The following is a 26,263-nucleotide window of genomic DNA, read 5'->3' as shown; positions in this document are numbered from 1 at the left end:
AGAATCTATACTTCATGAGGGCAGTGACTTTGTCCCCATTTCCGCAGGATCCCCACTGCTTTTGCAGTTACGAGGATGGTGTCTGTCACAGAGTAGCCAGTCAAAAAATACTCTTGAAGGAATTGATTATGAAGAGCACTCTCTGAATCAGTTGACCACAAGTGTTCCCAAGGTGGACTCAGCAATGATGCCAGCCTAGATGGTCTGCACCAAGGTAAACCTGGTGGGATTTTGCCCAGCTGAGATGAAAGCAGTCTAATGAATCCTATCTCAAGGGGGAAGCTAGAGGTCAGGGTCAGTATAAACTATCATTTCCCAAGAGTGTGGATCAAGTGCCACTGCTTGGACTCTTCCTATGTGTTCTATCCTGGTGTTATTAAACGGGCATATTCTATTCATTTTTAAAGCATGGCCACATAAGAGCTGTATCCTATGATTTCACAGATCATAATGTGGATAAAAGAAAAATCTAAAAGCAAGATCACGTCTTATTTTTGAACCACACAAGTGACTTTTAAAGTATTACTGCTCAATATTATGTAACAACCTAAATGGGAAAAGAATTTGAAAAAGAATAGAAACATATATATATATATATAGCTGAATCACTTTGCTATACACCTGAAACTATCACAACATTGTTAATCGACTATACTTCACTATAAAATAAAGTTAAAAAAATCATCACATTGTATACTTTAAAAATTACATTGTACTATGTAAATATATATATCTTTTATTTTTCATTCATTACTCAATAAAATAAAACTGGAAAAGAATTTTAAAATAGAGAAAAAATAAAGTGTTACTGAGAAAGCAAAAAATACCAGTGAGGTACAATATTTGTGAAAGGAATTAGAAGTAAGCCACTAAGCCAGGTTACTATTTAAAGATTGCACAGTAAATTCTCAGCCCAGGTGATCTGGATATTTATTTCACTGAAAAAACAACGTTATGTATGAATTGAACTGTATAACATCATTCTTAAAAATACCTATAAGCCTCATGATGAGCACTTGAAATTTTTTTTTAAAGTTACATATTCTAATATACTATCCAATTACTCAATATAAATAAGGATATATGACACTAAAGTATTTGTATTTTTTTAAAACTCCTTTTTATGGAGTGTGTTTGTGTATTTACTAGAGACTCTTCAGCCTCTGGGATGTCTAACTTGGGACATTTTGGATATATCTCTATGAGGCTGCATTAGTTTGTTATGGTAATTGAAGCCAAAGCTTCAATTTAATACATGGTAAAGAAACATACTTCTTATTATGGAGATTCAGATCATGGTGTAGTGTTTAAGGAAATTGATTCACAAATGAGAATCCTATATATTGTTTCAGTCTCCTCCACCTTTGACATTTCATGTAGCCTTGGAAAACCACCCCTGCAGTTTGTCCTTAGTGCCTACATTTGGAGAATCTTTTTGCTAAGTAAATTCCAGGAGTCAAGTCAAGAGAGTTCTGTGACAAGTTTCTGTTTGAAACCGGCACAACAAATTCTTGCCATTACATAAAAAGGTTTCTAAGACTTAAAGATTAAGTATACCCTACCAGCTGTTCCAGATGTGTCAGATTATTATCAGTCTGTTTATGACAGGGAGCAAAGGGAACAAAAGGCCTCCTTTATGGGCAATTTGCAATACTCAAATTTCTAAAGTCATACTTTTGACTTTTCTGTGATTGTAGTATACAACTTTAAGCCAAAATAATGTATGTTGGAGAAAGACCATAGCCAAAAGAACAACATAAGCCTACTCTGTACCACATGTTTCAGTGCATTCAAAATATCACAAAAGATATTTTAAAAGAGTGAGATAAGTGATAAAGTAAAAATCATAAAGTTTCACTCAGAGTTATGTTTAGAAAGAGAGCAAATGTTGTTTTCCTGTGTTAAGAACTCCTACTCATCCTTCAAAGCGCCATCTATTGCCCCTGGCCTGTTTTCTAAAGTAGAGGTCCTAGGAAGAGATAATCACTTCCTATTTTGTGATGTCCCTATTCTTTGTATTTTTGCCGATTATAGCCATTATGCAGCTATTTATTTAATGTTTTTCTCTACTTCTACTGTGGTGTTACTTGAGGTTTAGGATTAAGTCATTTATTCCTATTCATGGCAACATTTTGCCTAGGACACAGGAGACACAGCTGAATTTGATTGACTTATAGAACACACCACAATTTTATATAATTGGGCTCATGGACTGTTGCCTGTAACAACTGCAATAATGATACCTAGCATTTGCCTTGCTCAAGCTGCTTTGTGCAAAACTGTCCATTAGAGCAGGCTTATAGATCCAACAGCAACATACCACACCCCTAAGTCAACTGTGAGTTGTTGCCCGTGTTGAATTTTATTGCTCCTGATGGACTGCATTTTTCAATATACTGTTTCCCACATCTATGGCCCTATCTCTAAGAACAGAAAGGATATGGAGGGCTTACTTTCCTAGTCAGAAATGTTATTTTTCAGTATAGTGAGTTCTACAAATTTTAGGACCCTTGAGTCTATGAGAAAGCATCTTTTCTATTAGTTTTTCCTTAAGTACTGATGAGAAATTATGGTGCAATTCTGTCTAGGCCTTCACTATGGAAATAAAATGGATTTTGAAAGCTCTGCTAAGTACCAGCAGCTTAGCACTGTTTGGAGAAGATCTGGAAGGATCTTTCAGGTCTGATTTAAGCCAACACTGACCTCTGAACTCTTCAGAGATGGTGTTTATTTCTAGTTTCCACTACCACTTACATTCAGATGACTCAATCTATGTGTCAAGTCCTAATTGCTCTCTGAACACTAGACCCTAAATTGAACAATATCATAAAGAAACTAATCCAGAGCTGATTTAATCTTCTCTTTCCCAAAGTCAAACATCTTTAAGATGTTCCCGGAAAAAAAGCCAATTTTGCCTCTCAAATTTCAGGCTAACTTTATCACTCCCTGGCTAGAAAATGCCTTCCGTGTCCTGCAAGACTCCCCATTCCTGTTAAAATAAGCCCACCACCCTTGTAAGAGAGCCAGTATGATATTTGTTAAGGGTAGACTCTGAGGCCAATTAGATTGGGCTGTGGTTGCTGGATAAAACACAGGACACCCAGACAAATTTGAATTTTAGGTAAACAGTAAGTAGTTTTTAATGAAAAAGTAATTTCTAATGAAAAAGTTCTTAGTATAAGTATGTCCCATGCAATATTTTGGACATACTTATACTAAGAACTTTTTCATTGTTTATCTGAAATTCAAATTACACTAGGTGCTCTTCATTTTAATTTGCTAAACTTGGCAATCTTAGATTCTGCCACTAACATCTACCCTTGGAAAGTTACCTAGCCTTTCTGTTAGGGCTGTTCAAGGATTTAAATCATGTAACATGTTAGAACAGTGCCTGGCATATGGTAAGTGTTTCATAAATGTTAGCTAATTTCATGATTCTGATCACCTAGAGTAAGGATCAGCAAACTTTTCTGTAAAGGGCAAGATAGTAAATATTTTAGATTTTGCAGGCAATATGGTCTCTTGTTGCTACCACTTGACTCTTCTATTGTAGGGTGAAAGCAGTCTTAGACAATCCCTAAACAAATGGGCGTGGTCATGTTTCAATAAAAATTTATTTACAAAAATAGGCAATGGGCAGATTTGACCCATGGACTATGGTTTGCCCCAATTTAGATTAAAACCATGTAGTAATCTTCTACTACTCCTTACTGCATCCACTTCCTTTTATTAAAATACTTGTTATTGCACCCATCCCCTTTCATTATAATATTTCCTATTTTAAAGAAACTTTTGATGGATCATGACTGACTACCTACTTAAAAATTCTAACACTACCTAATATTTATAGAGTATATCTCATGTTTAAAGTGCTTCATATGAATATATATAGTGATATTCTAATTATATATGTAATTATACATACACATATATAAATCTTCACAACAGCATCATGAACTAGGTTAATAAAAATTTCTCCCTGATGTTCCTTGGTTCTTTTCTTTCATAGATTCCACTTTTCTCCTATGCATTATCTTTCACTTTCGCCCACAATCCCCTGCAAGTCTCCTATATTGCAATTTACCTGGGCAACTTGCTATTCCCTAAATATTCCCCTGACTTTCATCTTTATGGGTTTCTACATGTTCTTCCCTTATCATGATATGATTTCTATCCCCTCGCTCCTTGTCAACAGATTATATATTCATAGAATGAGTAAAAACTTAAAAAGATCAAATTGTTAAAAAAAAATATCTAGAGGTTGTCTCTACCTTATTTTATAATTGTGTGTGAATATATATGTATGTATATGTGTGTTTGTGTGTGTATTCCAAATAGTTTGCACCTTTACCTTTATTCACTTTGAAGTCACATTACTTCTTTGTCCAATGCTTGGGAAATAAGATACCAATGTGACTAAGACCCAATTTGGTGTCAGGTTTCTTGGTTCCACTCTGATTGCTGTTGTCAGTGAGTGACTTGTTGCTGAGCACACTAATAGCTCTTCAACGAAGCAGGCTTAAAAACAGAGAGAGGTGTGTTCTTTAAAGAAAAAATTTATAACAGTTGAGAAATTAGAAGCCCTCTCTTATTATTGTATTGCTCTCCTTTCATCTTTAGCCTTCTGATGTTTTCATTTTCTTCCTTCCTTGATGCCCTGAATGTATTACCATTTTAATGAGATGTGGCTATGTCCATCCCTGGCCAATAATTAACTTCTTCCCCTCTGTCAGACTGTTAGCATTTTATGGCATTTCTAGCTTCTGGGAGTTTAAGTGTAGGGTCTAAGTAAGAAAGCGTGTATCACTGGCACAGTTTCTAGGATAAGGTGCTTCTAAATCATCAGTGAAGAATTCCACTTAAGAAGTCAACTTCAGATAGATTCTGGGGATGGGGAAACAGAAAGAGCAAGAAGATAAAGGCTCCAATACAAAGGCAATTTTTGGCCAGCTTGGAAGAAGTACGATGTGACTTAAATAGAAGATGAGGCAGAGGAGAAAATTACCACAACAATCACCACAAAGCGCGAGAGACATATAGTTCCAGAGTCTCAAGTGAGACAGGATTGAAAACATTAATCTATAATCCTTCTCATCAGAAAGTAAATTTCACAAAGTGGGATATGGAATAGATAAAGTTCAAATTTCCAATATAGAAATCCTATTTTTCCTCCAGAAATATATGTGGAGATTTTGACAAGTTTTGCCAAATGGGTGCACGTGTTCTGTACCTCCACACAACTCAGAAAACATTGATGACATGACATCTTGAAATGGTTCAATTAGGCAGCTCAAAATGTCTGCAACATAAATTATACAACAAATACTGCTGAGAGAGTCTCCAGTTTGGTTTTAAAGTCTTGCCAGTCATATTCCTTTTCCTTCTTCAAATGGCCGTACTTTTGCATGAGTAATATATTACTGTTTCTTCTAAGCACACCTTAATGAAATCTTCCTAGCGTTCTGCCATTACCTACAGTTTTAAAAACTAGGGTTTCAGAATATTTCAGCAGTAAGGAGCCCAGTTGTCTTCATCTACTCAAGAGAAGGTTTAGAAGAAGAGAAGCCATTGTACAATCAGGTTCTGCTGCCTCATCCACATCCTAAGACCCTCCTCTGAAAGGTGACAGCTGAGGAATAGAAATGATGGTGGAGTCCATTCATTCCAACATCCCAGCAGCAGGTTTGGCTGTAGTTTTGCTATGAGGCCATTTCTACAGTCTCAGCTTTACAGTCACTGAAACACCACAGTGCTCATCGACTCCCAAGACTGGTTTCTAGCCTTTCTATAAATTCTGTAAGCTTTTAGTATTTCTCAAGAATATTCTCTTTTGCTTAAGTTAGCCAGAATCAGTTTCTCCTGCTGCAACCAAGGGAACCAGCTGGCAGATCCTAGTTGGTGGTTAGAAACTGCCGAGAAGTATTTACTATATTCTCAGGAAAATTCTGTGTGTGTGTACATGTGTGTCTATGTATGTGTGCATGTGATGAAGACAAAAATGAATACAGTGATACTTTCATCTGGCAGTTGGAGAAACTAGCATACAGAGGTGAAAATTTTTCATGCTATTCTCTACTGAGGAGGCTAGCTACCTCTCTGCATTTCTATGCTTCCCCGGCAAATTATAGGGAAAAAATCCATGGGAGATGTGCTCTACTATGTAAATGTCTCTTCTTCCCTTTTGAAACACCACCAGAATCTGTTAGCAGCATATTCTTTGTTCTTAATATGGCATATAGTAATGATAATTTGCAGTAAATTAGTAGCTTGTTGCTTGCCACTAAGGCCAAAAAGATGGCGAAATCTTACTAGTGGTTACTGCTCTAGCCGCATTAACCCATTTCAAAACCTCCTTCCTTATTCCTGTCTTCCAAACATCTCCCCAGTATTGGAGAGTTGGGGTTCCACTGGAGGGGGTGCTTTCATCAAACCTCCAACTTTTCTAGCCAAACTGAGTCTTCAAAGACCTAAGCCCAAAACACAAAGGAAATAAAATTATAAACTTAATCATCTTCTTCTAATTGCTTTCTCCATCTCTTCCTCCCTAACGGTTTGATTAGAGCAGTCTTCTACTTTAAATGGCAGCTTTTTTCTGGAAAGCAAAATTACTTAAGGAAGGAAAAGAGTTAGGAGTTCTAGATTCCTTTAAACTTTACCACTAATTGCTGTGTAACTGAGTGACTCAATACTTGTAGAAACTGGGAGTGAAAATATTAAACATAAATGAAAGTTCCCTAATGGGCCACTGAGTTGCAATTCAAAGAATACTTGAAAAACTCATGAGTGCCTTTGATTTAAAGTGGAAAATAGGAGGTAGGGAGGACCTAACCATGAAAATATTTATGTAAAAATCAAAAAAATCTCTGCCCTATTAGCACGAAAAAACAAATTATGAAATCACCTTACTATCGTTTGTAGAAGCATGTAATAAACACATTATTCTTCAGGAAATTCCCTAGAGGATATTGGCAAAACTGGGCACTGAGCCACATTTCAAAGCTTTCTGCAGTTATTTCAAGAAAGAAAGAGCAATAGACCACTCCTTGCACTTCTAATCCCTAAATGCATCTATCTCCGTGTTAAAAGTTTGACATATAAGTTATTTTAGTCTCATTATGAATACTTTAACATGGAGCATGCAGTTGTATTATGTTTATACGTTGAATGTAATAATTCAGTAATAATGACCTTAAATGCACAAGAACAAAATTGGTAAACATAAATTATATTTTTCTTAAAAAGGAATTTTGAGATGTTTTTCCATCATGTTTCTTCCTAATTTTTAAAATATGTTTGGAGGTGTCATGAATACCCAAACTCCAGTGAAGCCCTAAACTTTAACCTGTATGAGTTGTGGTAGAAGGTAAGGAATAGGGGGGAAAAAGGTGACCACTAGATCATCGTTCCTTTGACCCCAACTGGTTGCAGGAGACAAACGTGAGACAAAAGCACAGCGTGCTTGCAGGAGCCTCAGTTAGCAACAATGATTACTGTTTCAAAGGGAAAAGAAGGAGAATTACACATGCAAAACATTTTCTAGGATGTTCTTCTGATAAATATGATCAGGGAATGCATTTTGGGCATTAATTACTTTGTTACTCAACCATTTTCATTCGAAAGTTCTTAAAAATGAATCTTGCTCCATGTTTACAGATGGTGGAAGAAAAAAAACCCACAGCACTTTATTCTCATTTTGGAAATTTTAATTTACACACACACACACTGCACCTAGGTTCTGATAAGCCATAAATAGCCCTCTGTCTTCCTCCCCTCATTTTTGTTCTCCCCTTCTTCCATGTTAATGAGACTTTAGCTGAGCACATTTTCCAAGCTTAAATTAGCAGTGGCCATATGACCCCTCCTCCTCCTCCTTCTTCTTCTACTTCTTTCTCTTACTCTTTGATTCTGTCTCCCTACCTGAATGTAGTAAAATTAACAAATAAGCATGAAGCTGGGAGTATGAATATAAGGGAGTAAGGCAACTGATATAAGATAAAATTAGAGTTTTGGGGGAAAATAGCGGCCCCCTCATTTGTGTCTTGTGAGGATTATTGTTTTTACAGTGACTTCCACACCTTTTATACACAGCATCATTTTTAGACTATCTTTTCTGGTTAGTCTTGATTGCCAAGTTAAACTGTAAATTAATTATGCTGGTAAACCACTACATAAACAACATCTATATTTTTTAAAACAGCTAGAAAATTGATACTAAAAAGCACATGCTGAGCAAATACTTGATGGTTAATTGATGGTTGATTGGTCTTATCAATGGACCAGAAGAAAGGCTAATAGATTATGGCTGTAAAAAGAAATTTTCCTATAGAAGGTCAGAGTTCAGGAAGATTATATTTTAGAAGAACAAGCTTTTCATTCATTCATTCATTCATTCATTCAGCAAAGAGCTATTGAATTTATTGTATTCCATTTAAAATATTTGATCAGAGAGTAAGATAAGGATGAAGAATAATTTCTTACTGTGTCAGGGTAAATCCTGGAGACTTACCCTCAGTGGTTGTATTAAATGGGCTTCTGATTTAGAAAGTGACTTTCTAGGGCAATGTGGCCCCGGGAGTATGAAGCTGTCACGTGTATTATCAGAGATGGTCGTTAAAGGTGGACTAGGGGCAGCCATCCATATGAGAAGCACTGGCCATCTCAAGAGTCACAGCTGGGGAGGGAACTATGGCAGCCTCCAATGAAACCACAAAAGCTTCCATGACAGAAAGAGTCAGTATTAAACATCAGCCAAGTCCAGAGGCTATGAAGTCATCTTAGGATGGTACCTTTCAAAACTGAAGTATTTTCCTGATGGCCATTTTAAAACCATGTTGGAGGAGAGAGCAGATAGTGAGAAGGGCTGAGGAGAGTGAAAACAAGTGAGGAGGCCAACTGCACCCTCCTCGCTGAAGGCCTGTAGCCTACCTTAGCCAGTCCCAAGTAGGGGGGAAAGGGGATTGGGTTTGAGGTGTTGATTAATACTGGATTAGACACTTTATAATTGCTGAATTGTGAGTATACTTAAAGAGACAATAGGGTCTTTTATCACCCGGATATTATGAGAAAACTTATGAGATTGCCCAAGTTTCTATCCTGTGGCAAGATGTGGACAACTTACACCAAGGACATTTACAGGGTTACTGACAGAGAAAATTAAAGATGCTTTTCTGATGACTCCCTAAAAATTCTGCTTGTTCAATATTTAGTACACGAGCACACTGCTTCATTTTCCTCTTCTCTGATTTATTCTTCATACCCTCTCAGTTGTACCCATACCTTGGAAACCACAACAATGCTTTTCTCCACAGCAAAGACAGCACTCATTTTCACAGCTTATAAACTTACTGTGGGTGTTAATTATGAAGCCACACAAAATTTACACAGCCCCAGATCTCATAGGACCTGGCCCGTGTGCTCAATATTCTATCTGCAGCATATAAAACTGGCTGGGAAATGTTTTGTGGGCAAGAACTTTGAGCAATTTCTTGAAATGTTTCCTGAAAAAGAACTTTGCTTGACCTTCTTCTAAATGCTCCTACTCAGCTCCATGGATTAGAATTCTTTAAAAAAAAAAATTGTATCTCTAATTACTTCACTTTAATAAGTAAAAATGAAATATAATGTATACAAACAGGATTGGCTGCTCCACTGTGACCCAAATAACTGTTATTTAAGCAAAATTAAAGTTTATTTCTTTCACTTAGCAGTTGAGCTTTGACAGTTCAAGTCTGATTGATGGCTCACTGCATGGAATGCCCATGTTCCTTCTGTCTTGCTTTACCATCCTTAACACAGGGTTTCCATCTTCTGATCTAAGAGAACTGATCCAACTCAGTCATCATATTCAGATTTCAGCTAATGGGGGGAGGAAAAAGAAAGGGGAGGACAGACTCTTTTAAGTATAGGAACCCACAGTTATAAGTATCATTTGTGTTCACACTCCATTGGCCAAAACCTTGTCACATGGCCACTGCTAGTTTAAGAGGAGTCTGGGAAATGTGCTCAGCTAAAGTCTTATTAGCATAGAGGAAGGGGAGAGCAGATAATGGGGGAATGCCTGGCAGTCCCTCATTTATATACAAAGACTTTAAAAAAGAACTTTATCATAAATTTCATTTCAAATTCCATGCCTGTTTTAGAATAGCTCCTATAGAAAGTAAAGCCTGGGCAAGAATTAAAGTGCTGATGCTTGGACTGGAAGGTACTGACCAAGGGTGTTGAGGGTGAAGAAAATATGGGGAAATGAGTCACGGAAAACGTCAAAGCAATAATGTGCTTGAATGCATCACTATGGTTCAACATGTATCATTTCCTCATTATACAGGACTTCTCCAAAGAGTTGACAAGGAGAAACTACATCTCAGAGCAGTCCACAAGTGGGAGAAAGGAAAGAAACATCTGCCTGTTTCTCACTTTCCAATAATCAAGATTTAACACACTGGAAGCAAATTCTCCTGAACTTCTGAGTTTTCTCATCTGGCCCCATCAAGGATGAGAGTCAATTTGGTATAGGTGAAGCAATAAAAAAGACAGAGAAAGAAAAGAAACAGTTGAGCAACCTTAAGAAGGTGCACAACATTTGTATCTAATATAATACATTAAAAGGAAGAAATCTAATACTTTGTCTCCATTCCTGGTGTCTCTTTTCACATGGAAGGGTTTCCATCAGAGTCATAGAGTCCATTAGAGTTATTTTCGTCTTTCTCCCAACTTTCTCACTTACTCAACTCCATGGAAAGGGGTGTGAATTATCCAACAGGTAAATCTGGGTATAAGAACTGGGCATATGTGGCTCAGCCACATCCCCACGTTTTTTTGTGATTTGCTGTCTACAGAATGTATGTTCTCCAGTCTGCTTGATGCCATGCTGTTAACTTGGCGGTAGAGGCCCTGCTCCTGGAGAAGCTGGAAGGTTTGCAGTTGTCTGATGATGATGATGTCTATGACTGGCAATGTCAGCCTCATTCTGAGGTGGAGTATTGGGAGGTCTATTATTGCCTTGGAATTAAACTATACTCTCCAGTATCTGTTTTATCAGTAGTAAAGCTGATAATTTTATTTCCACCTGCCTTACCCGCTGTCTACCTCAGAACCTATATTGGATAAAAGGGAGTTGATCTATTGGTTCACTAAAAATTCAACAGAAAGAAAGAAAAAAGACAACAATCATTTTCTCTATAGACTGACTCTTTGTTGCTTTTTAAGAGAGGAGGAAATTATATATGGTCATCTTATTTTTATTATTACTGTAGCTATAATGTATTGAGACCATAAGGTATGCTAGGCACTGTGAGTACAGTATTTCATTTAATCCTTACAACAGACTTGAGGGGTTTACAGATAGGCAAGCTGAGACCTATTTCTAAAAATTCATTAATTCATTCAACACATATTTATTGTCTACCTACTATGAGCCAGGACTAAATGAAAAAGCGGGCAGGATTTACCCTCATGTAATATAGAGTTTAACTGAGAGGCATATATTAATCAATTATTCATATGAAGAAATGTGCAACTGCAACTGTGATTAGTGGCATACAAGAGAGATACAGGGCGTAACATGTGAAATGAAAAAGCAGTGACTAAATTGGGTTCTGAAGCACGAGTGAGCATTAATTGAAGGTAGTGTGTGCATATTGTGGTTGGCTGGGGGATAGGAGTGGCAGGAAAGAATGGAATTCCAGACAGAGGTAACACCATGTACAAAAGCCCTGTGGTACATAAGGCAGCATGGAGAAACGGAAGATCCTTTAAAATGGCCAATATGGCTGCAGTGAAGAGAGTGAGAGGAAGACTGAGTAGAAGCAAGGCCAGGGGTACAGGGGCCAGATTGTATTTTTAGACTCATTAAGGCATTTTTACTTTATTCCAAAAGGAATCTAAAGCCATTGAGTGGTTAAAAAATGCGTTGTGATGCAATGATACTTGTTTCAATTATAATTTGGAGAGTGGATCAGAGGAAAGTCAGAATGGATGTTTTTAATCAGTCAAGGAAATTTTGCCAGCATCCAGGTGAGACAAGCTTGTGATTATATGGTACAAAGATGTGTATAAATTTGAAATATATATAAAGAATAGAACAGATTATATATGAGGCATGAAGGAGACCAAAGTGTCAAGGATGGCACTTAGGTGTCAGGATAGGGTGACTAACCAAGAGTCAAGAAGCTGGTGTGTCTATTTACAAATCCAAACTCTTTCCATTATAAAATAACAATAAACATTTGTGCTTCAGAACAGAGCTTCACTTTGATAACCCAGTAATCTGCTTGACCAGGTTTACAAGGAGAGATTCTTTCTCTCCTTCTTGTTTGCAATAAATATCTACCTTTTAAAAGCATATCCAGAACATTTTCCTTTAAGAATTTTCTAAAATATATGTTGCTGAGATAAAAATCAATACAAAATTGCCCTGTCTACAGTTAGACACTTGTCAAAAATCATATAATTACTCTGAGTTTCAGATATATCCCTTCCTATGGTAATTAAATATTTCTATGAGAACCAGATACATTTTGTGGACTCAGAGGACAGAACTATTTAATGTGACTACATTTTTGAATATTTGGTGGGATTTTTCATATTGACAAAAGTTCTAGTAGCTTATTAGTGCCTTATTAGTGAAAAGTAAGAAAGAAAGGAAAGGTGTAGTTAACCAAAGGCTGGTTTTGATTTAGTGGATCCTATTTTTGCATCTTCTTTTCTCATGCTGCAGATCCCTAAGACAGATATAACTTTACCAAAATACCTATTGTGCTTTGCAGCTGTGTGATGGACGCTTTTCCAGTTATGGATTCACAAATATCATGTCTTAGCTTAGCTAACAAGGCTTTTTTTTCTTAAATGAGGCAGAATAGTTAAGTGAAAGTCCCTTAATTTGAGCATGAGCGCTCCATTCCAATTAAGCTTGAAGAATCAAAGAAAAGAGAGTTGATTTCATTTTTTTTTTTCTGAAGTGAAAGTAGGCAGCGCACTAAAAGATGAAAATGATATAGTAGCATCTGCAAATCACACATTTTTATTTAGAACTTAGGTCAAATATGAAAAACTTTAAAGGATACTATGAAAAAAATGAAACTAATACACAATATATTAAGGTATTAACAAGTAGATGGGACAGACACTAGTCAATGCACTTGCTGTTTACCTTAAAATTGAAAATGTTCAAAAGCCACCAACAGCACCATTTCACTATTGGCAATAATGTACTGTTCATGGCGATGTAATACCGGAAAGTTGTGTACAATTACCATCACTTTTATTAATGTTTCTTCTGATGCTGTTGATAAAGAAAGTCAAAATTTCTAGAAATAATTTTACTATCTGAGAAATAAAGGCCTATAGCCAGTTAATCCATGCAACCACCTGTATTGCTGGCTTAGTCCTATTCAGTTAATTACCATTGGGCCTAATTAGTCAAGGGTATTAACCAAGGTAGGCTAGGATATGCTGGGGAAATATTTTTACTCAGGAATCTTAGCCACTGTACACAAAAAGCATACATTTCTCACTCATGCTACATGTACAGCTCTGGTTGGGGGTAGGTGCACATGGGGCCACTAAGGGACTCAGGATGACACTGATGCAGATATCTTGTGATGCTGCTACCCCCAACAAGTAGATTCCAGGGCCTGCCTCTCAGTAGTCCAGACCTCCATCATTTCCATTCCTAACCAGAGCTAATCATCCAACCTCAACCTAACTACAAGGGCTGCTGGGAGAAACAGGGAGCACACAGACTACTTAGTAAGCACTACTGTATTTGTTACACTACATTAGTCGGTCTGTGCAATATAAGATTGGCCAGATGGCAAACTTTGATTGAAATTTTTTTTAAAAAGAATTTGAGCGTGATTTCACAAGAGGAGTGTTAAGAAGGTTCAGCATTAAAAAGAGATTCTGTCTAGGCTGGAGAAGGGGTGCAATGGGCATTGTTATTACAGAAGATTTTTGTAAAGTAGTAGAAGAAAATGAAGTAGTTAAGGGAGGAAAGAAAAATAACAGTCTAAGATTCTGCACTCATTGAAGCAAGCTGAGTAAACCAATTAACCAAGATGACCTTGAAAGAATAAGAATAAACGAAAACTAAATATAACATCTTGAGAGCCTTGGTGTCCTCATGAGAAGTTTTGACTTCACATGATGAATCACTGGATAATTTTGAATAATGGAATGACATATCTGTAGGGAAACCAAGGCTATTCCAACTATGACATTTTAAACCGAGTAAAATCAAGATAGTATCAAGGAGATGCAATAATCTGGAAATTTGTTAGGATTTGAAAACAGAGAAGAAGGTATATATTAAAAAGATGAAATATATTTTTGCAATTTAGTGAATGTGTATGTAATTCAAAGAGCAGGAATGAACTGTGATGATCCTTAGAGCTATATAATCACAGGGTTTGGGAGTTTGACAGAAAAAAAGGAAGGAAGAAAAAAAGGAGGAAGAGTGCAGAATGTTGAAAACATAGAAGAACAAGAGTGAGGAGGAAAGAGCTTTCTGCTTCTCATCTTTTTTAAATTTGATGCACCACGGTGCAAAATATTTTTCTCTCTTACTTTTCACCATAGTAACAGTGGAAATAGCAATAATTTAAATTGATTGCAAAGCTCTATAACAAGTGCTTAACATGCATTATAATTGTATATTCACAATATATTATGACAAATTATGGTTTACATATGGCAAATAACTTACCAAAATCAATCAGTTCATAAACTGGATTTGAGTCCAGGTTTATCTGAAATCAGACTGTCAATGAAACCTTTCTTCTCAACCTCTCTACTTTTCTATTTTTCCTTTTTCCCCATTTTCTTTTTTTCCAACTTTTTTCCATCTGTATATGCCACACTATATAGTTCCAAAAGCATCCCCTCCCCCAAAAAATCAGGATATATTGTACAAATCAAATTTGAGAGAAATAACCTAATTAACTAAGGAGTAAATGTTCAGGTCCTAATTTTTCCTAGTTCTAGTCCTATTGTAAAGCTTACTGGGGTTTACTAGGGAAATGAAACGAGGAATGAATGAAGGACACAAAGGCTTCCATATTTAATTTGGACATCAAATTGTGTCTTCACAGTAACTAAACAACTAGTTGAAAAGCAAAATGGGCAACTTATCAATTAAGTTGAATTGGCTGGAGCTGCACAATCCTTACATGAGTTATCAATTCTGGGAAATAAAAAATAATACATCATCTTGGAATTGTAATTGTAGAGAAATTACATAGTACTTATTCTTCTTTTCTAGTCTTGTCCAGGCTTTCATATTTTCAGAATTTGCCTTGTATTTTAAGTTTTTAATCTCATAAATTAATTAAACTCTATAAGTTCAGTTAAACTCTAATAAGATTTCATTTCATTCTGTTGTTTATTATTATAAAATATAATATTACCCAGAATATTTCAACAGCTTGATCAATTTCTGCTTGGAGTCTCCTGGATATTACTTTAAAATTACTAAAAATGACTTACAGGCAGCTGAAATTCTTCTTTCCATTCCCCAAACCCCAACTTGTGCTTTTCCCTTCCCTCATTTCTTGAACCTCAAAATTGATAATAACCTCAACAAACATTATGGCATAGGCAATGGACAAAATCTGATGAACTAGGCAGAAACATTGTTGTCAGTGAACTTCATAGTACCTGGGAGGTATTATGGTGTTTGGAAACCCCAAAGAGGAAGAGTGAATTTAAAAGTAGGTTGCAATTTTTATTGACCTCCATCCTGAGTCCAATATTTTTGTTCTAAAGAGTACAACTAGCCCTTTTAAAAGAAAATCTCTTCATGTTAGGAATCCCAGCTGCCTTGTTTTCCCCAACTAAGTTATGTGTAAAACATAAAAAGAATTCTTAGATCTGCTGGGATATAGGGTTGCTGGGGTGACTGTTAAAGAAAGAGAGCCAGAGACTATCAGAGATCAATAAGAAAAGGAAGGCACTAAGGGCTAAAGTTAGAAATATTAAATCTTTGGACAAGACCTTTTCCTCTAAAGCTTAGAGATCTAATTGGTTTTCTTGGTTTTATCTCTCAGCAATGGTTACCTAACACACAGATATCTCTTTTCAGATCATACACTTGTTATCTCTCTTCTTCTTTTTTTTTTTTTTTTTTTTTTTGTATTTCTTCAAGACAGACATGAGATGAGTAAAGTTCCACTGATAAGAATTCATCATTTGGCCATACCTAGACACAGGGAGCTGGGATTTATAATCCCTGGTTGGGCCGCTGCGTTTCAGCAACAATTTTAAGTGTAGAGTCTATAGTATAGATTCTATACCATGAACAGGAAAACAGAGATTCTGGTGGCTGGCTGGCTTTCTACAGTATTATATAAACATTAGCACCAATAAAATATGATAAATGTGTGATTAAATCTATGATGTTCTACTACTGTTTGACTGATTTCTTTTTCCTGGTTGATTAAATCAAAGGTTCATTTACTATATGCTTATAATGTGAGTAGACATGATTCTAGGTTTGGGAGATACAGTAATGAATAAAACAGACAAAAACCACATCCCTCCTAAAGTTTATATCTTAGTGAAGGTATGTCAGAAACTAAGTAAAATTTATACTAAATTCTGTAGTTTAATTGAAAGAGATAAGTGCCATGAAGAAAAATAAAATTGGGGGAAAGGGAGAGAAAATGTGGGAAATGATTTCAATAGGATGGTCAGGTAAGACTTGAAAAGGGGCTATTTAGATAGGTCTGAAAGTGATTAGGGAGAGAGTCACGTGCTATCCACAAAGGGTGTTTCAGGTAATGGTGTAAGTCCAGCAGGTATGTACAAGGAGCAAAGAGGTCTTGTGTGGCTAGAGTAGAATAAATAAGAAGGACGTTTCTAGTAGATATATCCACAAATGGAGGGAGGGTAGATTCTATGGCCTTATACCCATAGAAGAGCTTTGGCTTTAACTCTACAGTAAAAAGTTCATTTGAAGGTTTTGTGTGGAAATGTGATGTGTTCTGCCTTGCATTTTAACAGAATCACTCTCACGGCAGAGTTGAAAATCACTAAAGCAAGACAAGGTGGAAGCCTGTAGACCAGTTAGGAGGCTGTTAAAATAATTCAGGCAGGCAATATTAGTAGCATAGATCAGGTTGCCAAAACAGGTGGTGGTGACATGTAGCTGGAGTCTGGATACGTTTTAAAAGGAGAGCCAGAACAATTTGCTGCAAGCTTAGATGTGGGCATGACGGCAATAGAAGAGTGAAAATAACTCTAAGATTTTTGGTCTTAGCAACTGAAAGATGGTGTTGGCATTGAGACATAGGGGAAAGCTAAGTTTCAATCAGCTTTGAGGGGTGATATAGAAAGTTTTATTATGAACACAGTCAGTTGAGACGTTTATTAATCATCAAAGTGGAGATATAGGGTAACAAATTAGATATACAAATCTGAAGTTCAAGGGAGAAAAAGTGGAGATTAAAATTTGGTATTTAAGGCATTTACATCCATGAGACTGAATGAGACCACCAAGTGTGTGAGTTCAAGGAGAGGTCCCAGGTCTAAGCAGTGGAGAGCACTAGTGTTAACAGATTGGGGCAGATGAAGAGATACGTGTCTTATCTCATTCTGCATATCTGAAAAAGTGGGCTTAGAGTCAACTAAGGTTGCCAACATCATGATAATAGTCTCAACCTTGAAAAGAGTACTTAGAAAAGCTGTCGTTAAGAAAAATTAATGAATTATGTGCATTATTTTAGCAAACCCATAAGTGCTAGAGTACATACAATTAATTACAGATACATATTTTCTTGGTCTACATTTCATCTAAGGAATTCAGTGTTCTGACAAGTTATGATTTTCAGTGAACTTACTGTTGATTCTGTGAACTTACTGTTGATTCATTCTTATGTAGAGTAACAGGGAATTTCCCAACACTAGCTTCCCACCATAAAACTGGCAAATTTCCACAAGGCGGTAGCTATAATACAGTCATTTTCTATGATGCCATAACCTCGATCAAGAAGATATTAGAAAGAGAACAGATTTTCCAGGCAGAGATAAAATCACTGTCTGCAAAATTTAGTGGATTCCAGTCTAAAAACTTCAAGCTTAAATAATTCAATTAACTATTCAGCATATCAGATTCCATTTTCCCTTCCTAAATTTCACATATCTCTTGAGTTTCCTCTCTATCTCTAATTAATGGAATTTTAAGCAACTAATGTCCATGTGGAAAACACTGGAAATGAAATCACAAACAAGGATACTCATGATGACTAAACAAATTTTTGAAAAGAGACTGGGAAGATTATGTATTGATAATTTATTATAGCTAGTACTTACATGATGCTTTCTATGTGGTAGGCACTTTTCTATTGGGAAGAGTATTTATTATTATTATTATTGCTAGTACTCACATAATTTTTTCTATATTAGGCCCTTTTCTTAGCACTTTATATCTATTTAATATAATATTCATAATAATTGAACAAAGCAGGTAAGATTATAATCTATATTTTACAGATGAAGAAACTCAGACACAAAGAGGTTTAGTAACCTGCCTAAGATTTCACAGCTAATAAGAAATCAGGATTTGGACCTAGGCTGTCCTGCTCCCAAATCCCTGCTTTTATCCACCATGCTATGCTCCCTCTGATACATCATTAGCCTTAGGTTTTTCATTCTTTCATTAGCTGCCCATTTTTCATGCTATTCTTTGACCTATTTTTTTCTGTTGATTAAAGGAAAGATTTCCTTGAAAGAGTTCTAGCATTTTTGTTATTTATTTTCACAACTGGTGGGTCCATTGACCATTATTCATTAATGGTCATTCATTCACTCATTCAATTAAAAAAAACAATACTGGCCATCCAATTTGTGGCAGAAATTAAATTAGGTGCTAGGTTTTGTCAACCAAAAGACTGAAAAGAGGTGTTAGATGTGTAAACTTGATTAGAATTTAGTTTGATAAGTGATAAAGATCTGCACTACATCCTATGCGAGCAAAGAGAGGAGGGACAGGAACAAATTACACTGATCCCAGTCCTTGAACAAGGATGGGAGTCAGCCAGCTGATAGAGACGGAAACATAAAGTACAGACAGAGACAATGTGTGAGCAAAGACATGGAGGCATAAACAAGTTCAGTAAACTGGAAAAATTCCAAGTAGTTCAGCGTTATTCATATTTCAAAATTATTGAGCACTCACTAGGTGTCATATACTGTACTAAACACTGGAAACTCACAGAAAAATAAGACACAGTCCCCATGCTCAAGAAATTTAAAAACAAGTCATGGGTAACTCTTTGAAGAGGCATGGTTCTTTTGGCATAAATTGCTTAAGACCTTTTCAATTGTCCCTGTTTAGCTTCTCATGAATAGCAAGAATCAGTACATTATATTACTTGGGGATAAAGTCCTTGTTTGGAGGCTATTCCCATTTCCACTTAGTGGTCTTCCCATCACAAGAAGGAGACAAGGACTTAACTTACAGGGTCCCATGACTTTGGCTACGGGGCTCTGATCTCATCCAAATGGCACAGGGAGACTTTGAAGGACTTAAATCTGAAACTGACACGAGATGGAAATGTCCCCTGCTTTATGTGTTTTAATGTGCTTCTTCTTTAGCTATAATGTCTCTTTTAAAAAGAGTTTAAATTCTGCAAAATGGATATCAGAATCATAAAACAGTAAACCTCATATAGCAATTTACTATAAAACAGAAGCTTAGATATAAAATGATGAGAGAAAGATAAAGTAGGCATATAAGTTACCCTTAACATCTGTGCTGAATAAATTTAAAACACCGGAATTTCAGATGCTGAGAATAACAATTGTGTTTGCTTGTCAGAGTCTGCTTTGGTCCATTTGAGAAAAGCATCAGTCATTCTTAATGGGCTCTGCAAAACCCTAACCATGTCTTTGCCAAGACTCTCATATAATAGTTACATGATAAGCCCCATTGTGCTTCACAGTAAATCAGGGAGTTGCACAGCTAAGTTACATGATAAGTCTTTCTATATTGAACAGTAAATCATGGAATTCCTCAATAAAGTTACACACTAAAACTCCCTAGCTTGTTTATTTATTTTTTCTTTTATGGTATTATCTCCCAGTGGTGGGTAAAGGTCAACAATATGGCTTCTGCTCACCTGCTTCCCTTTATCCCTTTGTCATTCACATTTCTGGAGAATACTCCAAGTCTCTCCTGTCACACCCAGAGAATGGTGAATATTAAACCTGACAGAAACCCAAAAGACCTCAGAACTGGAATCTACCTTGATGGAATGATGAGGGTGGGAAATGGGGATGAAGAAGTATGTGAAGTTAGAACCCATTAGAAGGAGCAGAAACAATGAAGCTTTAACATACCTTTTGTTTCTGAGAAATCCATGGAATAAAGGTAATAGTAATATCAGTAAACATTCTCTAATGATAATTCAATGATTACAAACTATTACATTATCAAGATAAAGTTTTGTTTCCCTTAAGACATTATCAATATTGTTTAATGCCTACCTGCAGATACCCAGCACTTTATCCAAGTATGAAAGTGTACTAAGGGAGTCTAGGAGAAAGAATAATCAGTCTGTCCACTTGCCCCACCTCCTCCCCAGGACATAAAGTCATCATAGAAATAATAAACTATGCTACTCAGTAGCAGGAAACATAAGTACCAACATGAATCTGTGGACTAATAAGGCCTTTTATCACAAGAGTCTACATCTTGAGACAGATTTCATTTTGTTTAGTTATATATAACTCACATACACAAATACAGTAGCATAAAATAAATACAGCATATTGAGATATGAAAATGGCAAACTAGTGTACACTCAAACCTTACAAAGTCTCAAATACAATTATCAATTTAAAAAAATTAGATAGTACATCTAGCTTCTCAGAAAAGATTTGCAAGCAGGGTAATGCATTGCCTGCTCATATTACTAAAACTTCATTACTCTACAAAATAGCCTACAGTACATTTGTAAGTATACTATTATCATAAATAATTAAACCCAAACAACGCTGGTCAAAATAAATAACCAAAGTACATTTTGTACTTTAATAATCTTGTTTCGACTGTGGGTTTGGGGGGGGATTTTTGGGGGGGTTGTTTTGTTTGATTCTTATTTACTTAAGTGCTAATTCCCTTAAATTGGTAACCCACATTTTTTCTCTCAGTTGTCAATTAAATTTAATAAGAACATATTGTATAGACAAATGATCTTATGTAAAATACTGCCAGTGCAGCATTACAAGGAAGAAACTTAATAGGAATTGCAAGTTTGATAAATTCAACTTTTAAGCATATTTTACCTAGAACATATGTGTGTATTTTTTTTCCTATTATTTATCAATAGGTCTCAAAAACTCAGTCAATTTAAGTGAAGGTCTTAAGCCAAGTTTTTAAAAGCATATACTGTATTTTCCTACAGAAAGAAAAATAATGTGCTTAATTTCAATGATCCATATATAGGAAACAGTGATTAGGAGACACGCAGCAGGACAAAGATTCAACATTTATGTTATATGTTTCTCCAATTTTCTGGATGGATGGATGGATGGCCGAGGAGACAGACATACAGATACACATAACTGACAAAAACAAAAATAATCCATAAAAAAGACATAACCACCATTTGTTGGGCGTTTCATGGATCAAGATCTGAGCTATGCATATTTAAAATATATAATCTTTAATATTGATAACTACACATCAGTCACATTTTTGTACGGTCAAACTGAGGTTCAGGGAAATTAAGTAATTTTTCTAAGCTCACACAGCTTATAAGAATCAGAGCCAATAAACTAAAATGGAGAAGAATCAGAAAAAAAAGAATACAGATATATACATTTATTTAGATATAACTGAATCACTTGGCTGTACACTTGAAATTGACACAGTATTCTGAATCAACTATAGTTCAATAAAAAAAAAATAAAAAGAATCAGAGCCAGAATTTAAATTTAGATTTACCTAGCTACAAAGCCTGTGTCTTACCCCTATACTATACTTTGCATCAGATGTGATAGAGCAGTCCCATGGTCTCCCTCTGAACAAATCAGATCTCTCAAAGATGGACCAGGACCTCCCACTACCTTTCTGGTCCCAGAGACCAATGGGAAGACAAGCTCTTTTGCTTTCTTTTATGTGATGGGTTAGTTGCTTCAAATTATGTCCAAAAAAAAAAAAAAAAGAGGGTGGAGTAGTTACTTAGTCTTACTATCTGTTTTCTTCCAAACTCCAAGGGAGCTTGTGGTACATGAGGAAAACAAACAAAGACAAAAAAAAGCAAAAAACAACAAGAAATCAGTAAATCTTATGAAATTTCCTAATTTGGAGAAAGACTTTCTAGTTAAAGTATCATTTAAAATTTTTTCTTTCTTTTTGATATGGGTATAGAGTATTTAGCTTATCTGTATTCAGATTCAGATTGTTTTCTTAACCATGTGGCTTGTGGTGAGAATGTGGGAGGAACGGTGAAATATGTAGAAACTGTTTCTTTAGTAATTCAAATTTCTATGTATTGAGTTGTTTACTCATCCACATTCAAAGCAGATTTTTCCTTGCATGCACCACTAGTTCAAAAATAGCCATCATCAGGACACTCCTGGGACTGGCCTAGAATGCAATGGGGTGTTTTTCAAGGCTCTTAGCCATCTCTGGAATTTGAAAAAGAAGGCTAGTAGATACCTTTTTTATTTTAAATCTAATCAATCACTTTCCTCATTGCAACCTCATAAGCTTAGTGAAAGTCTCAGCCTCTGATGATGTCTGGCTACTAGGGAGTTATTCCACTGCTTCCAAATCTTGGCAATGCAATGAGAACCCTTCTACCAGGAGGGGTAGCATGAGGTGAAGGGAGGATGTGGCCCTTACCTACCCCAATTTTAGGAATTAGGTCCCAGGAGTAGCATTTGGTGGTCTGTGTTTCAAAATGAGCAGTGTCTCAAAGGGTAGATGGTTTCATTAAGTAAATAGAAGCATTTTCTCTAATGATGCCAAGTGGTATGTCCCTTTTACTGAAGAAAGGGCATCTCATGCTGTTAGGGGAAGGAAAAGATGGGTCTGGGGAAGGTCAGAGCACTCGTGCAAAGACCCTGAGCTTTGGTGCAGAAGAAAGAAAGGGAAACCAGTGAGCGTCCACCCACCCGTCAAGTGAAGGGAGTTATGACTCTGAAAGATCTGTGCAGACAAGCCCCTTTGGGGCACTGTCTGTGGACAGTGCTCAATGTCTAGGGATAATTAGATTTTCAGGTAGGTATGCATCAACCAAAATGTTTTTAGAAATATATTAGCCAGGAAGTTTTAATTGTTAACATTTCCCTCTGAGCCTAAGTCCTTGCACACAACTGCCATATTATTTGACCGGAAATAATTAGCTTTGTTATGCCACTTTCCTGCCTTAAAAATCTCTAATGTCTTCTGTTTGCTTAATGAGATAAAGTGCACAGGCTTCATTCTGGCATTCAAAACATTTCACTCTCAGGCCTCAATTGACATACCCAGCTTTATAATCTATCTTGTGCTGCCCATATTTATCCACTACAATCATATACATCTATTCCCTGTCCCTTGAAAATACCCAACAGCTCTCATCTCCGTGCCTCTGCTTATGCTGTTTCCTTCTCCTAATCTGTTCTTCCACCCCTTTGCTCCTTTCAAGGATACAGAGACTCCCTAATGCCTTCTTTGAACTCAACACCCCTGCAGTTATTTCTCCCACTTTGAGCTCCTGTTAGTATTTAACGTCTGGGATGCTCATTTGGCCCTTGCCACTTGCTGCCTTTTATTGTTTATGAAAATGATTATTTTCTTAGATTTTTGTAAGCATTTGTCTACTCATTTTTCCTTTTTCTTTTTTTTGTTAATTCCCTCACCTCCAGGACCTAGAATAGTGTTTTGCATTCAATAGATGCTCAACAAATGTTCATGACCTGAAAATTCATCCTGAAAAAAAAGAATGCTAAGGAAGGAAGTTAATTTAAGCATATTTAATAATAATTAAGTTCAGTTTTCACAAACATTTTTTTCATGTAATTTTCAAAGCAACTCTAGAGGTGTGTAATGTTATCTCAGTTTCACATGTGAGAAAAGTGAAGCTCAGAGAGATGAAAATACATGCTAATGTTTACACAATCCAAAGGAGGCTACATCTGTCTGTTCGCCACTAGATTCCAAATGCCCAGCACAGTCCCTTGCACATGAATATTTTCTGTGCAATAAGTTTGCAGTAATCAACTTTTTAACAAACTAATAAATTTATGTTGGAATTATGTTTGCTTCTAAATCCCAAGCTCTGTATTTATGATATGAAAAAGTTTATGGATTTGGTAAATTCAGACATATTTTTCATGCAGAAGTAGCTGAAAGCTGGTTTGCTCCTCATGAAATTTGAAAAAAGGGTTAACTCTAAATAGCAGGAAGTACTAGAAAAATTTCCAGTCCCAACAGGGGATATAAGAAAAATATATGTAACTTCAATAATGATATAGGTCATTGTTTTCCAAAATGCAATCCAGGGAAATTTCACAGTACAACATTAGGTGTTCTCTTTTTTCTCTTTCTTCCATGCTTTCTTTATTGTGTGTGTGTGGTTGTGTTGTTCTGCAATCAAATGTGTTTGGGAAATGCTAGTGTAAACACAGTCTCTTTACTATGACTTTAAATATGCAAGATACATTATGACTCTCCAGGTATGGATAGAATAAGGAGTAGTTCCCAATAGAATTTAGACACAGAACTATTTTTCTCACAACAACCCTAAGACTAGAAGTTCATAAAACAGGCTTTGGGAAACACTCTTGTGAGTACGTACATGTATGAGATATTTCTTATGAGTTTCTAAAAGAAGTATAGGTGTATTGTGATAAATTCCTAAAACTAAGAATGCTGTCAGGACTGGATTATCTCCAATGTTCTTTAGTATGTTGGAGGGAACAGGCAGTATGACCATGGGTCTAAGGTGTTTCTACTCTTATTTCTTGGAGCCTATCATTTTGTCTTTTATTATCACGTTCTCTTCCATTCATCTGGGAATCCTACTGGGAGTGAGACAGCTCAGATGTCTATATAATGTGTGCAGTGAATATTTATTGTGCTTTTCTAACCCTTCCCCGTACTACTGGTAATGGCATCCACTTTCTTTGGGGAGTTGCCTTTCCTCATCCCTGTGTAATTCTAGTGGGCTGGCCAATTACACAACCGTGGGGCTGGGCAAGTGACAGTTCACTTTGTCAGTAATAGTCTAGTGGAGAGCACGTAGTCCAAGCCAGGATAAGCAGAGTCCTTCCCAACGCTCTTTTGATTTGGACCTGGAGGAGAAGAGTTCTTTCACATTATGTTCTAAAAGCTGGAAGGGTATGTCTGGAGCTACCAATGACCACATTCCCTTATATCAACATATTTGTTTTAGAAGATAGCTAACGATAGGAAAGACTAAACCTGTTCAGAGACAAATAAGGATGAGAGGAAAGGAGAGAAGAATGGAACAGGAGAGAGCAAGAATGAGAGAAAGAGAAAGAGCACAAGAGGGCAAGAGCTGACATTTTTTTTTGAATTCCTGGTTTTGGTCATATCTGAAGCATGTGTCTCTTTGGACTTCCCAGTTACGAGTCAGTGCATTCTATTTTTCTGCTTAGCTAGTTTAAGTTCTGATACTACCAACAAAAAGCAAAGCTACAACAAAAAGCAAAGCTACTACAATGTAGGGATGGTTTTACATAGTGTGCCAGGGAAAATATATTCTCTTACCTAATTTGGTAGTTACCTGCGTGCTCAGGGTCAGTGCAAATGACAGTAGACTGTAGGTTTTTAAATTTATAAAATATTACTATTAAGACAAGACCTTGAGGAAAAAATATAATCCAACTCCCTGATTTTTCAGGTAGAAAAACTGAGGCATAGAAAGCTGAAGCGATTTTCCCTAAAGATGTAACATCAACTAAAAGAGCACAACCAGGACTAAACTCAAGTCTATGTTCTTTTCCATTTTAACATATTTTCTAATTTTGTCCCCATTTTTTTTTTCCATGAAGAAAGTGAGTAGGAAATGACATTGTGTATTAGGAAGCAGCTTATGTGGTAGAGAGAATATTGGACTTTATGTAGGAAGTCTGAGTTTGAATCACAGGTCTGTCATTTCCTTAGGCAGGTTACTTAACCTCACTGAACCCAAGTTCTATTACACAGAAAATGAGGCTAATAATATATACCCTGCATACTTCAAATAATGATTTCTGTAAAAGCACTTTGCAAACTCTACAACACTACTCAAGAGATACTCCAAAAATTATTCTC

At 36.2% G+C, this 26,263-nt stretch overlaps 1 long non-coding RNA gene across 1 annotated transcript in view; it reads left to right on the top strand.

Moving 5' to 3' along the window:
• The window catches only part of LOC103009463 (uncharacterized), a 29,911-nt gene extending 19,388 nt beyond the window's left edge, over nucleotides 1-10,523 (top strand). The window contains exons 4-5 of the long non-coding RNA XR_003622213.2: nucleotides 48-214; nucleotides 10,325-10,523. This is a non-coding gene — a long non-coding RNA (uncharacterized LOC103009463). The remainder of the gene's footprint in view (nucleotides 1-47; nucleotides 215-10,324) is intronic.
• The last annotated feature ends 15,740 nt before the right edge of the window (nucleotides 10,524-26,263 follow it).

This window comes from Balaenoptera acutorostrata, chromosome 1 (assembly GCF_949987535.1).
Source record: "Balaenoptera acutorostrata chromosome 1, mBalAcu1.1, whole genome shotgun sequence".
Lineage (NCBI taxonomy): Eukaryota > Metazoa > Chordata > Mammalia > Artiodactyla > Balaenopteridae > Balaenoptera > Balaenoptera acutorostrata.
Note: the sequence above shows the minus strand (reverse complement) of the source record. Positions and strands in the feature narration are given on the sequence as shown.